General features: G+C 51.0%; 1 protein-coding gene across 3 annotated transcripts in view; it reads right to left on the reverse strand.

Moving 5' to 3' along the window:
• The window catches only part of Hdac4 (histone deacetylase 4), a 255289-nt gene extending 254544 nt beyond the window's left edge, over window positions 1-745 (reverse strand). The window contains exon 1 of one of the 3 annotated variants that reach the window (XM_023722244.1): window positions 528-745. The gene's annotated coding sequence lies outside the window, so the exon portion shown is untranslated. Of the gene's footprint in view, window positions 1-131; window positions 217-527 lie in introns of those variants that run through there. The other 2 variants (XM_023722243.1, XM_023722250.1) reach the window with 2 other exon arrangements.
• Between the last annotated feature and the right edge of the window lie 11335 nt (window positions 746-12080).

The following is a 12080-nucleotide window of genomic DNA, read 5'->3' on the forward strand; positions in this document are numbered from 1 at the left end:
GGCGACGTTGGCGGAGGCGGCTGCGCGGGCGGCCGGGCTGCCAGGCGCGCGGACTCGGGGGGCGACGGGGACAGTGCTCCGCGGCGGCGGCCCCACAACCTCCCCTCCTCATTCACAAAAAATTGACCCACGTTGAACCATGATGCTGCTCCCCCCTCCGGCGCCGAGCCGCGCGGGGATAGGCCGCGCCCGACGCCCGTCAGACGCCCCGGCCCCGCCCGCCTAGCCGGCGGCCCGTCAGCCATTGGCCGCGGCTGCCTTGCGTCACCTCCCCTAGCGGGCCCTCCTCCCGACTGGTTTCTAATGAAGAGCGCGTCAGTTACGGCTCGGTCCCGCCCCCACCCGCCTCCGCGAGCGCTCGGCCGCCCTTCCATTGGCCCGTAAGGGTCTACTCCCGCCTCACGGCCGCCCAAGTGCCGGCCCGAGGCCCCGGGCACTGCAGAAAGGCTCCGCCTCCGCCAGCCTCCCCGCACACATCCCGGACCCCATTGGCTCCCAGCGCTGTCAATTCCGGGGGCGGGGAATACCGGAGGACGCTCCCGGCGCCAGAGCCCTACGCTTCGCGGTAGAGAAAGCTGGCCGAGCCAGGACGGTTACTGACTGGAAGCCGGGCTCCGGCTGAAGCCAGGCCCGCTCGGCAGCCTGTGGCGGTGCCAGCGGCCAGCCCTGCGTGCTTGCAAGCCTGGTTCGCGCTCAGAGGTCGCGCAGAGGGCTCAGGCTGCGGCAGGAGGCCAGCCGGGCCGGGTAGCAGCCTCCATCTTGAACGGGTCACGTGGGCTGCGTGCGGGGGACGCAGGACGGTGGCGCGAGTGCGCAGGCGCGGCTAGCCCCGCCCTGCCCAGCGGCGGGCGCGCGGCCCGTGGTGCGGTGCAGAGCTGTCTGGCGGGTTGGAGGGCTACGCGGCCGCAGGCCGGCTGATGTGGGCTAGGCTTGGCTGCACGGTCCCTTGCCCAAGTGTTGGGAACGCAGGGAGGTGCAGGGTCCCGTGTGGTCGCGCTGGGCCGTCTGCAGGCCGGGACTGCGCGCCTTTGTTGCCCACCGGGTCGGGGAAAAGGCGTCAGTGAGCGTTTGCTGGCCAGTTGCCTGGCTGGCCTGGTCCCTGGGTTTCCCTGGGGAGCGCAGCACGACTTCTCCAGCGTCCTTCGTCTGTGCGACAGTGGCTGGGATTTCAGGCAGCAGGGCTGTGTAGAACTTGCCCTTTAGTACGAAGAGTGCAAAACGAAATGCACAGCTTGACATTATTTTAAACGTACCCAAATAAGTTGCAATCAGAAAATTTTGCTCATTGTGGGAAACGCTCTTACTAGGGATCAATTTTAAACCAAAGAGTGAATTACAGAATTTTGAAATAGAGAAAGCTGAAGATGACCATAGTTATCTAGTCTGGCTGGCTGCACAGAAAAGGTGCATCCACGTTCAGGTAAAAAGCTGGCGACAGCCAGCTGACAAACAGATGATAAAAATAAAGGCTTATCATTGTTCAACAGAATTATCTGAAAATGCAGTAGTCGGGAGACTATAAAATCCTGCACCTAGATCTACTAAAATTGATTTTACAAAAAGTGACCGCTATGCTTGAGCCAAAAGGTCAGAGTATAATCCTAGGTGGAATTAATGTAGAGTTTGACCTCACTTGAAGTCCTCAGAGGCCCTGCAGGAAAGTGGGTACCTGTGAACAACTGCAAGAATCCCACCTGACTTCTGGAAAGGAGACACTTTAAGGAGCCTGCGAGAATATGTCTGTCAGACGTGTCCACAGCCAAAAAGAAGGAGCTCCATACATAGGAGGTCCTTAGTGCTGTGAGCAGCGCATGAAAAGCAGAGTTACAACCCTAACACGAGGGACTGTGGACCTGGGGCTTGCCAAAGGGCACTTTACACGGAAGGCCAACCTTGAAGATGAGTCCCAGTGTTAAAGGAACCAATCCGTAGATCAGAAATGAAGACAAGGACTCAAAATCTGCAAAATGGCCAGGTGTAAAATAAGTGTACAATAGCAGTAGTGGGCATTGAACAAGAGGTAGGCGTTAGGCCAAGTGTGTATATGTGTTAGAACACAGGATGGAAGTCCAAGGATAAATGTAACTGAATCTCCAGTAGGACTTGGGAATTGATAACATTGAATAGTTTATTTGGGAGAATATGCATCTGATCAGTCAAAAGAGTAATGAGAAGGAAACTGTTGCACAAAATAGAATTATGTAGTTGTGTGACACACAATACCGTCCTCCATGGGTGGAAAATAATAGTAAAGACACAGCTCTAAACAAATGTATGAGCTCGCGGCTGGTATGGTACCCAGCCAGCACTTGGACAGTGGGCTGCCCCATCTGTTGGTGGGCAGCCTTCCAGGATGGCCAGGGCCTGTACCATACCAGTTGTTTACTATTTTTAATATTACCCCTGTGAGGACTTAGAAATACAATAAATGGCTTTTCAAGTCGGCAAGAGTATGCAATGGAAGACTACCCACTACTTGAGAAAGGAATACCAAACTCTGCTTTATCTAATGGAGTAAATTGTTTAGAAAAATAAAATTGTCTAGAAAAATAAAAACTGGGCTTTTCTGTTGGGCAATGGAATAGAAAGTATACCATCAATAATAAAGGAAAATAATAATTTAAGTGAATTAAAATGTTGAGTTCAGACCGTCGGGAAATGAATAATCTACAATTGCAGAATAAATACAAGAGAATACTACCCAGCAATGAAAAGACCAAACGTACTGATGAATGAATGTCACAAACATCATATTGAAGTTAGAAGAGGAGCACTCTTGGGTCTATTAACACGAATTCTGGAAACAACCAGTAAGCCATGAGAATAGAGATCCAATGAGTGATTCTCTGGGGTGAGTGGGCAGAGAGTTAAAGGGGAAGATCAGGGAGTAACTTTCCGGAGTGAAGGAAGTGATGCTTTGCCCGAATAGTGTGTATTCTGCACAGAGATAAACACCTATCAAAACTCTCTTAAGAGCTGTGTCTTTCTCAAGAAAAGTTCACCTCAAAAGAATGGGAGGCATTGATGGCCCTAATTTGGAGAGGAGGAAGAACTGTCTGTTCATCAGAACAGACACGAGTGGGAGAAGCATTTGCATCATGTTTCGGAAAGGCTGATCTCCTTTGCAGGTAAGGGCTTTCAAAGCTGAAAAACAAAGATGAACATTCCAAAAGCAAAACAGGCAGAGGCAAGGACACAGAAATACAAAGAAGAACACAGCAGTAAACACAGCAGAATGTTCTCTTCCCTAATAGAAGAAAATGCAATATGAAAAAATAAACACTACCACACATCTTAACAGAGTGTCCCCTGGCAAACTTTTAGACAGTTACTTAACTCCACACACACAAAGGTTGCAGTTGTGCACTCATCCACATTCTGATTGCAATTCTGGATCTTCATTCTCTAAAGTATGGCTATTGATAAGCATTTTTAGCTGAAAGGGGCACCAAAAAGTGGTTGGTTGGATGCAACCATAAATGCAAATAGGAATTTATATCATAGAAATTGACTTTATAACAAAAGAGAAGACTACAAAACCTCATTAAAATATAATTTTTACAAATTACACATAAAAATATATATACCAGAATGTCCTAATGGTTTCTACTGAGTGTTTGGAAGATGAGAGACCACTGGTTCCTGTTTGCTTCCTGTGTTTCAGGCAGGAAGGCAACTCAACACTCCTGTTACACCTGTGCTGTTCCAGCCTCATCCAAATCCTTCTGCTTTGTACCTCCAAGGCTCCTGAAACCCACTGCAGACAAAACTCAACCAGTCCATTGAAATCAGTAGTCAAGAGAACAACCAAAGTGCTGAATATGGACCTCTGCCTGGCTCCTCTTGCCCAGCTTTCAGGCTTGAACCACTCGCTGATGATGTGGACATGACCTTGACTGGGCAATTCCATCAAAAGCCATTTTTGTTTGAATTTCATCAGCATAAAGGAAGTAACCCAAGACCTGAAGATCAGGCCAGCTGGGGAGTAGGTAGAGGGTGAGGATAATAGAAGCCAAGCCCTGTGGAAGAGCAGAAGATGGAAGGAGGCTGGAGGCCAGAGGTGCCCAAAGGAGGCCATTGCTGGGCAGGGGTCAACAAGCAAGGAAGGTGATGACGCTTTGTGAGACAGTTCTATTCGAAGGGTATCAGCCCAGGATCGCAGAAAGCAAAGCCAAAAGAAGAACCACACTGGGGAGGGGACAGAGAAGGAGAAAACACAACACCTCTTGTGTTATGCAGTCAGCTGGTCTGCCTGTCCTTAGAGGCCACTACCCGCTCCCGTCAGGTCAAGGCTGGCCCCACAAGTCCCCATCCTAAAGAACAAGCATGAGTTCCAAAGGGGTCTCCCAGAGCCTCACTGTGAACATCAGTGGCACCAGGCGCCATAAGCCAAGGGTAGCGGCTGCCAGGTCATCTCTAGTGGTTGGGATGAGACAGGACACCAAGAGGACTGGAAGCAGGGCCAAGGCAGAGCACACAACACATTCCACCCTCAAGCTGAGAGAGCTTGGTCTGCTTCACTTAAGAGGGTTGCTCACCAGCACATGCTGTGGAGGCCAGGAGTTCCTGGGGAAACCTGAACAAGGCAGCATGAGTTCTATCTTCATGAGCAGGCTATGGCATGTCTTGGCTGAGGAGGGGCCTGGGATGGTAGGGGAGCACCAAACCATCCCTAGCTTGTGGGCTAGGTGAATGCCAAGTATAGGCGTCCATACCCCACATGTAGGTATGTAGGAGCAAAGGATACCCATCAGCTATGGGTTGAAACATGTCCTCCTGCCTTCTGTGTGCATAGGTTGCTGCACCTGCCCAGAACTCAGACTTCTCAGAATCTGTGGTATTCTGCCCCAGTTGTGGATTTGCCTCCTCACTGGCCCTTTCTTGTACCTCACAGAACTGTACTTCCATCCCCAACCTGCTGATCCATGCTATAACTACAGCCACAAATAGCCACCCCTCAGCCTGCCCTCATACTTGGAGCTAGGTAGCCCAGGGGTGCTACCCGTTGGCCAAGGGCTCCTATGCTCAAATCAGATAAAAATCTTGAATAAGTAAAGTGTATCCCCCCGCTCCTCTCCACCAGTGCAACTGTGCCGGTGTCCCCCACTCTGAATGCCAGCAGTTCTCAGCTCCTGGTGTTAGCAGCTATCCTTGCTATTCTAAAAGCAGCTGAAGCAAGCAGCTCCCAACCTCTCTTCCAGGGCTTTTCAATCCCTCAGGGGTAGAAGCTCTCCTTGTTCTTTGTCACTTTCTGGCTGGGAGCCACCCACAGTATTACCAGTGTAAGCTGCTGGCCACTTTCAGTGCCAACATCCTTCAGTGTTACCAGCAAATAGTGCAGCAGGTTCAGCCTACCCTACTCAAGATAGAAATCACAAGTAGGGAAAATAAAATCCAAAGGAGGTTTAATTGGGTCTACACTACAGCACTGGAGCAGCAGTACATAGAACAGAGATGGCCCAGGTTGACCTGATGAGCATGAGGAGAGCTGCCTGTGTACATAGAAAGGGTGGCCCACACATGCACTCTCATGCCAAAAGCCACAAGCTTTCTGTACCCATGTGCCAACTGACATGAGCCACCTATCCTCATTGCTATGGCAGGGTAGAGGCTCCTGGGAGACCAAAGCAGAGACGCAAGAGGCAGCCGCAGAGGATCAGAAGCATCCAGGCCAGAGGGCAGGGATATCGGGGACAGACACAGCGTTTCCAGTGCCATCACCACCACTGCCAGCAACAGCCAAGGCAAAGACTCCCAGCGTAGTCCTGAGGCATCTGAGGTGGATAGGGCACCCTGGCTATCAGAGATGTAAGCGGGCGGGGGGGGGGATAAAAACTACTTCTTGGGAGGGATCAGAAACTTTTCTGTCTCAGTAGGCTCTTCTTCTGGGGTTTCAACATGAGGAAGAGGCCTTGGAAGTGGCCATTTGGATGTTGAATCCCTCAGCACCCCTCACCTGGGGGGAAGAGACACTGGAGGTCAGCAGGGGACCCCAGTGACATTAGCAGCAGGCCACAGTCCTTGAAAAAGCCTCAGAGAGGTTCAGAAAGCCCAACACCACCATGGGCAGCGGGAACCCCAAAGGAGGGCGGGGGGGTGACACAGCTAGAGTCGTGCCAGGATGCAGAGCAGATGATAAAGACAACAGGAGCCAGTGCCGAAGGTGCTTGTGAGTAGCCTGGTACTGTGGGGGTACCGAGAGGGAGCTGAGCAGGGATGTGGAAGGGATTGCTGAGTGGGCATGACCAGCTCGAGTCAAAGGCAGTGTGTTTATAAAGGCAGGGTCATTTGGGATGTGTGTGTGTGTGTGTGTGTGTGTGTGTGTGTGTGTGTTGTAACTTGTAGAAGCTCTGCTGCAGAGAATTCTTTTTTTTTTGGGGGGGGGATATCTATTTTTTTGCAGAACCAGGGGTTGAACTTAGGCCCTTGTGCTTGCCAGGGAAACACTTATTCCACTGAGCCATCTCCCTGGCCCCTGCAGAGAATTCTTGTGTCTGGGTGGATGTGTGATTGGTAGTAGGGATAAAGGTCAAGGTGCAAGGGCACAAGGACACAGCCGTGGATATGACAAGCTCTAGGTTCCAGGCTGGGTGGGGCAGAAGGGGTGCTAGGTGGGAAGAGGGCAGAGTGGGGAGCCTGAGATGTGGCAACAGGCACACACACAATATCTCTGGAACTCAGGGGCTAGGATGTGAACACCCACGCAAGGGTTGGGGATTCTGCACCATTCATGGAAGAACAGAGTAGAGTAGGCATGTCCTGGGGCAGAGAGGACAAGGAGTGGATGCTTCGACCAGGTTCTGGTTGAGGACAAGGCCACCCAGTTCTGAGCAGGGCCTTAGCTAGCTCCCAGCATAGTCCAGATGATGGGTCTGCTCCCATAGCAAAGTCTTCCTGGTCATAATGGCAGCGAGTCAGCACGGCCTGGGGATCCAAGGCCAAGGGCTAGCCACTCCTAGACTAACTTCTGTCTTCTTCCCTGTGGTTAACCTCCACCTCCTCTCTTGTGTTTCATGCACCAAGCCTTCCCTAATTGGTGCTTATTGCCACAGTATACCACCCATGCAAGCTCCATCCCCAACCCAGCCCAATAAATTCCTGGTCTCTCCACCTCCTACCTGAGGGTTCTTGCTTCTCTTTGGCAGCCCTCTTGCACTGAACAATAAAGGATTTCTTCTCTCCCTCTTCTCTTCTGCACCAGAGGAAAATAACCTTACACCAGGGACTCTCAGGCCCCAACAGAGATATACAAAGCAGTCCAAGTTCAGGAAGATGTTGGGACCCTGGCAGGCACAAACAGCTCTAATCTGAACCTTCTACCCACCTTGCACAGATTTCCATAGAGCCTCACTCAAAATGAACTCAGAAAAATTGCACAACCCAAGGGTCTTAGATAAAATATGAGATTTTATATAAAATGTTTAGGCCCATAGGAAACAATTCACTATGAACAAGAGTCAGCGGACAAATAAAGAGCAAGATTATACCCCCACCCAAGACACAGATACATAGATGATCTTAAAAATAAATGTTAGAAATTACTAATAAGGCTACATTGGATAGGTAACAAAAGAATAAGACATTGTCTAAGCAAAAGAATGGTTGATTATTAAAAGAACCAAATAAAACTTCTAGAAATGAAAAATGTAGTCATTAAAGATTCAGTGGGGAAGATAAAAAGTGTATTAGAAAATGTTATTAGCAACAGGAAGACAGATCCAAGGAAATTACCCGAGTGTAGACCAGAGAGTAAAATAGCTGGAAGCCCCATTTCCTCAGAGCGAGCCGGGGCCTGCGGTGCCCTGGCCGCTCTCCTTACCTGGCTGGTTGCCCACCCTCCAGCTGGACATGGCTGCAGGTGGCTCAGGGCTGCACCCTTCAGAGGCTGCTCCTTGATTGAAGGAGTTGCCTCTCCGGGAAATGGACCAGGGTTAGCTCCATCTCCTCCAGCGGGAGCCCCCAGGCTGGCATCTGACTGTAGGGACAAAGAAGCCAGACCTCCATGGCACTCAACATGCTCCTGCACCCCTGTGGGATCTGGCCACTCCACAGCAGCAGTGTGAACCCCGCTCACGCCTCCGCTCAGCTCTTGCCCCTGCCTGGTCCTGTTGCGCTCACTGCCGTAGGCTTTCCCTGCAAGTGGGCCCTTAGTCGTGTCGCGTGAGTGCAAGAATCCTTGCCTCATGCTCAGCTCCCAGGATGCCTGATGGAAAACGAGGCCCCAAAGAGTGGAGAGTGGAAAAGGGGCAGGATGACGGCTGAGAAGTCCTTATGGTTGCTCAGGCCCAGGAGGCCTGTAAGTGACTGACAGAACCCACAGTGGATGCCACAGAGACACTGGGCAATGTGGAGGAGAGGTTTCCTAAGAGCAACTGGAAAGAGGGCTCAGGCTGCCTTCTTAGACAGGACAGCTGGTTCTTGACAGCAGCCACAGAAGCCACAAGTGACATCTGCATGTGCCAGGGGAAGTCTGGGTGGGCAGTGGGTAGTGGACTAACCTGGAGGTCGGCACCAGTGACCCTGCCACCACTGAGGAAGGAAGTCTTGGAATCTCCAGGCTGATCTTGGAGAACTCACCACCGAGGCCCTCGTGCAGGGGCTGCCTGAGTATGGCCCAGGGCAAGCCAGCATTGCAGGCACTGTGACACCAAGGTGCATTTACTTGCCAGTCATGGTAGCTGTCCCTGCTGGCGGGGAGTGCCTGGGCCTCTGAGGATGCTGTACACAGCATAGGGTGGACGCTGGACCTGATGACCACCTTGGAGAGGGCACACGGGCAGTGGTAATGGAGCCCCACCCAAGTATGCTAGCTCCCTGCAGCTGAACAGACTCAGTGGGGGCCATGCAACCTCAGACTGCCCACATGTGTCTGAAGGTCAAGGACCTGGCATGTTTCTACTAAGTCCCTACACTGGGTCCCACCAGGACTCAGGTCTCGCCCGAGCCTGGGAGTCTTCTTCATGTGTCTGTTCCTTGTGGCTGCAGGACTGAAGTCCTACTGTCTTGCTATGTCTTCCTGGGCTCTCCAAGGCTGCTCCTCACCACTATCTGCCCCGTGTCCCTCCACAGCAATGCAGTATGTACCTTAAGGCTGGCAGGAACTACCTCCAGCCTGGCATTTGTAGGGCTACTTTTCAAAGTTCCCCAGATTATGTCAGGACAAATCCTTTTGAGTCAACTCAAGTCCACTGTTTAGGAGCCTGAGTGGAATCTGCAAAATCCCTTTTGTCCCACAAGGGGAGCAGGGTGGCAGAGGGTGGCACCCCAGAGCATGCCACTTTGGCGTAAGGCTCACTTGGCTAGCAGCACTTGACAACCAGCAGATGGGAGAAGGACATGCTGACCCCCACCTCCCCCTAAGAGCAGGCGATAACGTGTCCCACCCTGGAATGCCCTCCCAGGCCAGCGGCAACAGAAACAGTCTTGGTGGGAAGTCTCCAGAAGAGAGGATTTTGTACCAGCAGCCCTTGTTGGAATACCTCTTCTTTCTCTTTAGCCTCCCACGTAATTTAGATACTGTCCACAATCACCTCTCTTCATCCAGCCTCGGACAGAAGCAGACAGGGGGGCTTTCATTCCTGGTTGGGCCTTATGGGTTAGGTGACTCCATTATGCAAATGCTTCCATTCTCCTGCCCCTCTGTCTCTTGCCAAGTAAACATGCTCACGGGGCTGAGGGATCTTGAGAGCACTGTAGAGCTCTTCCTGCCACATCAAGCCTGTGGCAGGGTGGGCCTCCAGGCTTGCAGGCCCTGGGCATGTGTGGCACCAAGTCCCTGGTGCCCACTCACACCTGCCTTTCCGCCCAACTTGTTGTCTTCCTCTGCTTTCTGCTATTGTAGCAGTACCTTGGACTCCTTCATTTACTCAGAAAAGAGGTTTACTTAGCTCACAGTCATGGGGGCCGAAAGCCCATGACCCAGCAGCTGCATCTTCTAGCCTTGGCGATCTCATGCTGCCCCATCACAGTGTAGAGAAAGTGAAGGGTGAGGAGCAAGTACAGAGTGAGTGTGTGGGCCTTCGAGGGCAGAGGTGTGGGCCTCGCCTTGCACAACCCACTCTCACAGGTGCTGTCCACTGTGAGCTGTGAGGCCCCCTGCACAAGCGTGGAGCCCATGAGCTGCGACCTCCAACAGGGCCTGCTCTTATGGACAGGCAAGTGAGAAGGAAGACAGCACCGTACCCAAGATTGGGGCAGCCCACTCAGGCCTCAGTTAGAGCAGCGGGGGCCTGGGTGGGGCCAGAGTTGATGAGAACCAGGTAGACACTTAAGTCCAGGCAGGAACTAGCAAGGTGACAAGCAGGGGACACTGGCTACCGTGACACCTTCTGCTCCTGCCTACCTGGAAAGAACATTGTCCTTCTTACTTTGATTTTCAGTGGATCATCTGGATAGTTAGGCTGGCTGCCCAGAGGCACCCGCATCACATACCTGCTCCAAGCCTCCACTCCGCAGAGGCCCATTGCTAGGCCAAGGAAGCTCACTTTAGGTTTACCTAGTGTGACTCAGAGTGGTCTGAGTCCTGGTCAGTTTTTAGTATGCAAACTCATAGACCCAGTGCCCCGTGACAACCCCCATTCAGGTCACCTCCCGACCATCTAGAGCTATTTCTCTCTTCTTTGTAAGCACTCTTCCTGTCTACCTACTTCATCTTCAACCTCACTCTTCAGCTCTGAGTTGAAGACCCAGGCTGTGCCAGACTCCACAACCTCTCGGCACCTTGTGTGGGAAGCTGCTCTCCAACACAAGACTTCAAGGGTATGCGTATGCAGCATTTCAAACCATAGCTTTTATGGTCATGGCCAGGGTCTGTGAAAAGGCCAGATACTGTGGGGAGGGATGCGTTTCCTAAGTTAGGAACGCAGAACTCTTCATCTCTGTGAATGCCAGCACTGGCATGGGAGAAAGCAAATGTGGGAAGGTCCCGGCGGAGGCCCTGAAACGACCTCCCTGTCCTGCCAGTCCCTGACCTCCCGACCCCCCTAAGCCAGTAAGTCAGGTGCAGGGAAAGAAGGTCTGTCAGCAAATCTGAGCAGGAGTGAGGATATAAAATAGGGGAGCAGAGCAGAGCTCAAAGGCTTGCGGGGGTTTGGAGGTTTAAGTTGCTGGTGCTGTTATAATTTATCAAAAAGTATTAACATTTTTAAAGAAAATGCTAAAAGACTTCGAATAGAATCTATATCCAAAGCAGCAGTGGGGGCAGAGAAAAGGAAAATGGGGGAAATATCCACCAATTCAGTAGAAAAGTGGAAAAGAATGAAAGAAATATAGAAAAAAGAGGTAGCAAAAAACTCAAATTAAATTAGAAAATAATTCCAAATATATCAATACACATTGTTATATTTCACTGTATCTCCATGAATATAAATGAACTAAATTTACCAGCCAAAAGCAGTTTGTCCAATTGTACTTAAAAATAAAAGTTATCTTCCTACTTTTTGTTAATATATATGGAACAGTGTCTCACTATGCAGCTCAGACTTACAGTGGTCCTCCTGTTGTCAGCCTCCCCAGTGCTGGGATCGCAGGTGTGCGCCACCACAGGCAGTCTCTGTGGCCAGCTCAGCAAGCCCGGGGTGGGGTCCGTGTGGCAGGCGGTGCCGGGGATTGAGCCCAGGCGCCTGCACCTGCCTAAGCAGGTGCTTAGTCCTCTGAGCTATCTCACTGGCCCTGTCTTCCTGCTTTTTGGAAGTGCTAGCAGCAGAATAATGGAAAGATGGTAATCTGGGGAGAGAAACATGTCATTCTAAGCCACCACAAAGCAAAAGAAGTCTCTATTATTAAAATATCAGTCAAAATTTTCTACAAGAAAAGAAGGCATTCATATAGATAAAGGTAGCTATTGCCTACTGGTAAGGACAATTCATCAGAGACATAACAGCAATTAAACATCCCACATCATGTAACTTAGCCTCAAGATAACTTAAAACAAGTATTTTTAATATTCCAAAGGGAGATTCATAACCTCACAATACAGTATTAGAGAATATTCTTCCCATAACTGATCTATAAGATCTGAATAATAAAAAAGCTTTACTAATGTTCATATGTTGAACCCTACTTTTTAAGAACCCTAAGTT

Source organism: Octodon degus, unplaced genomic scaffold (assembly GCF_000260255.1).
Source record: "Octodon degus isolate 3935 unplaced genomic scaffold, OctDeg1.0 scaffold00089, whole genome shotgun sequence".
NCBI lineage: Eukaryota > Metazoa > Chordata > Mammalia > Rodentia > Octodontidae > Octodon > Octodon degus.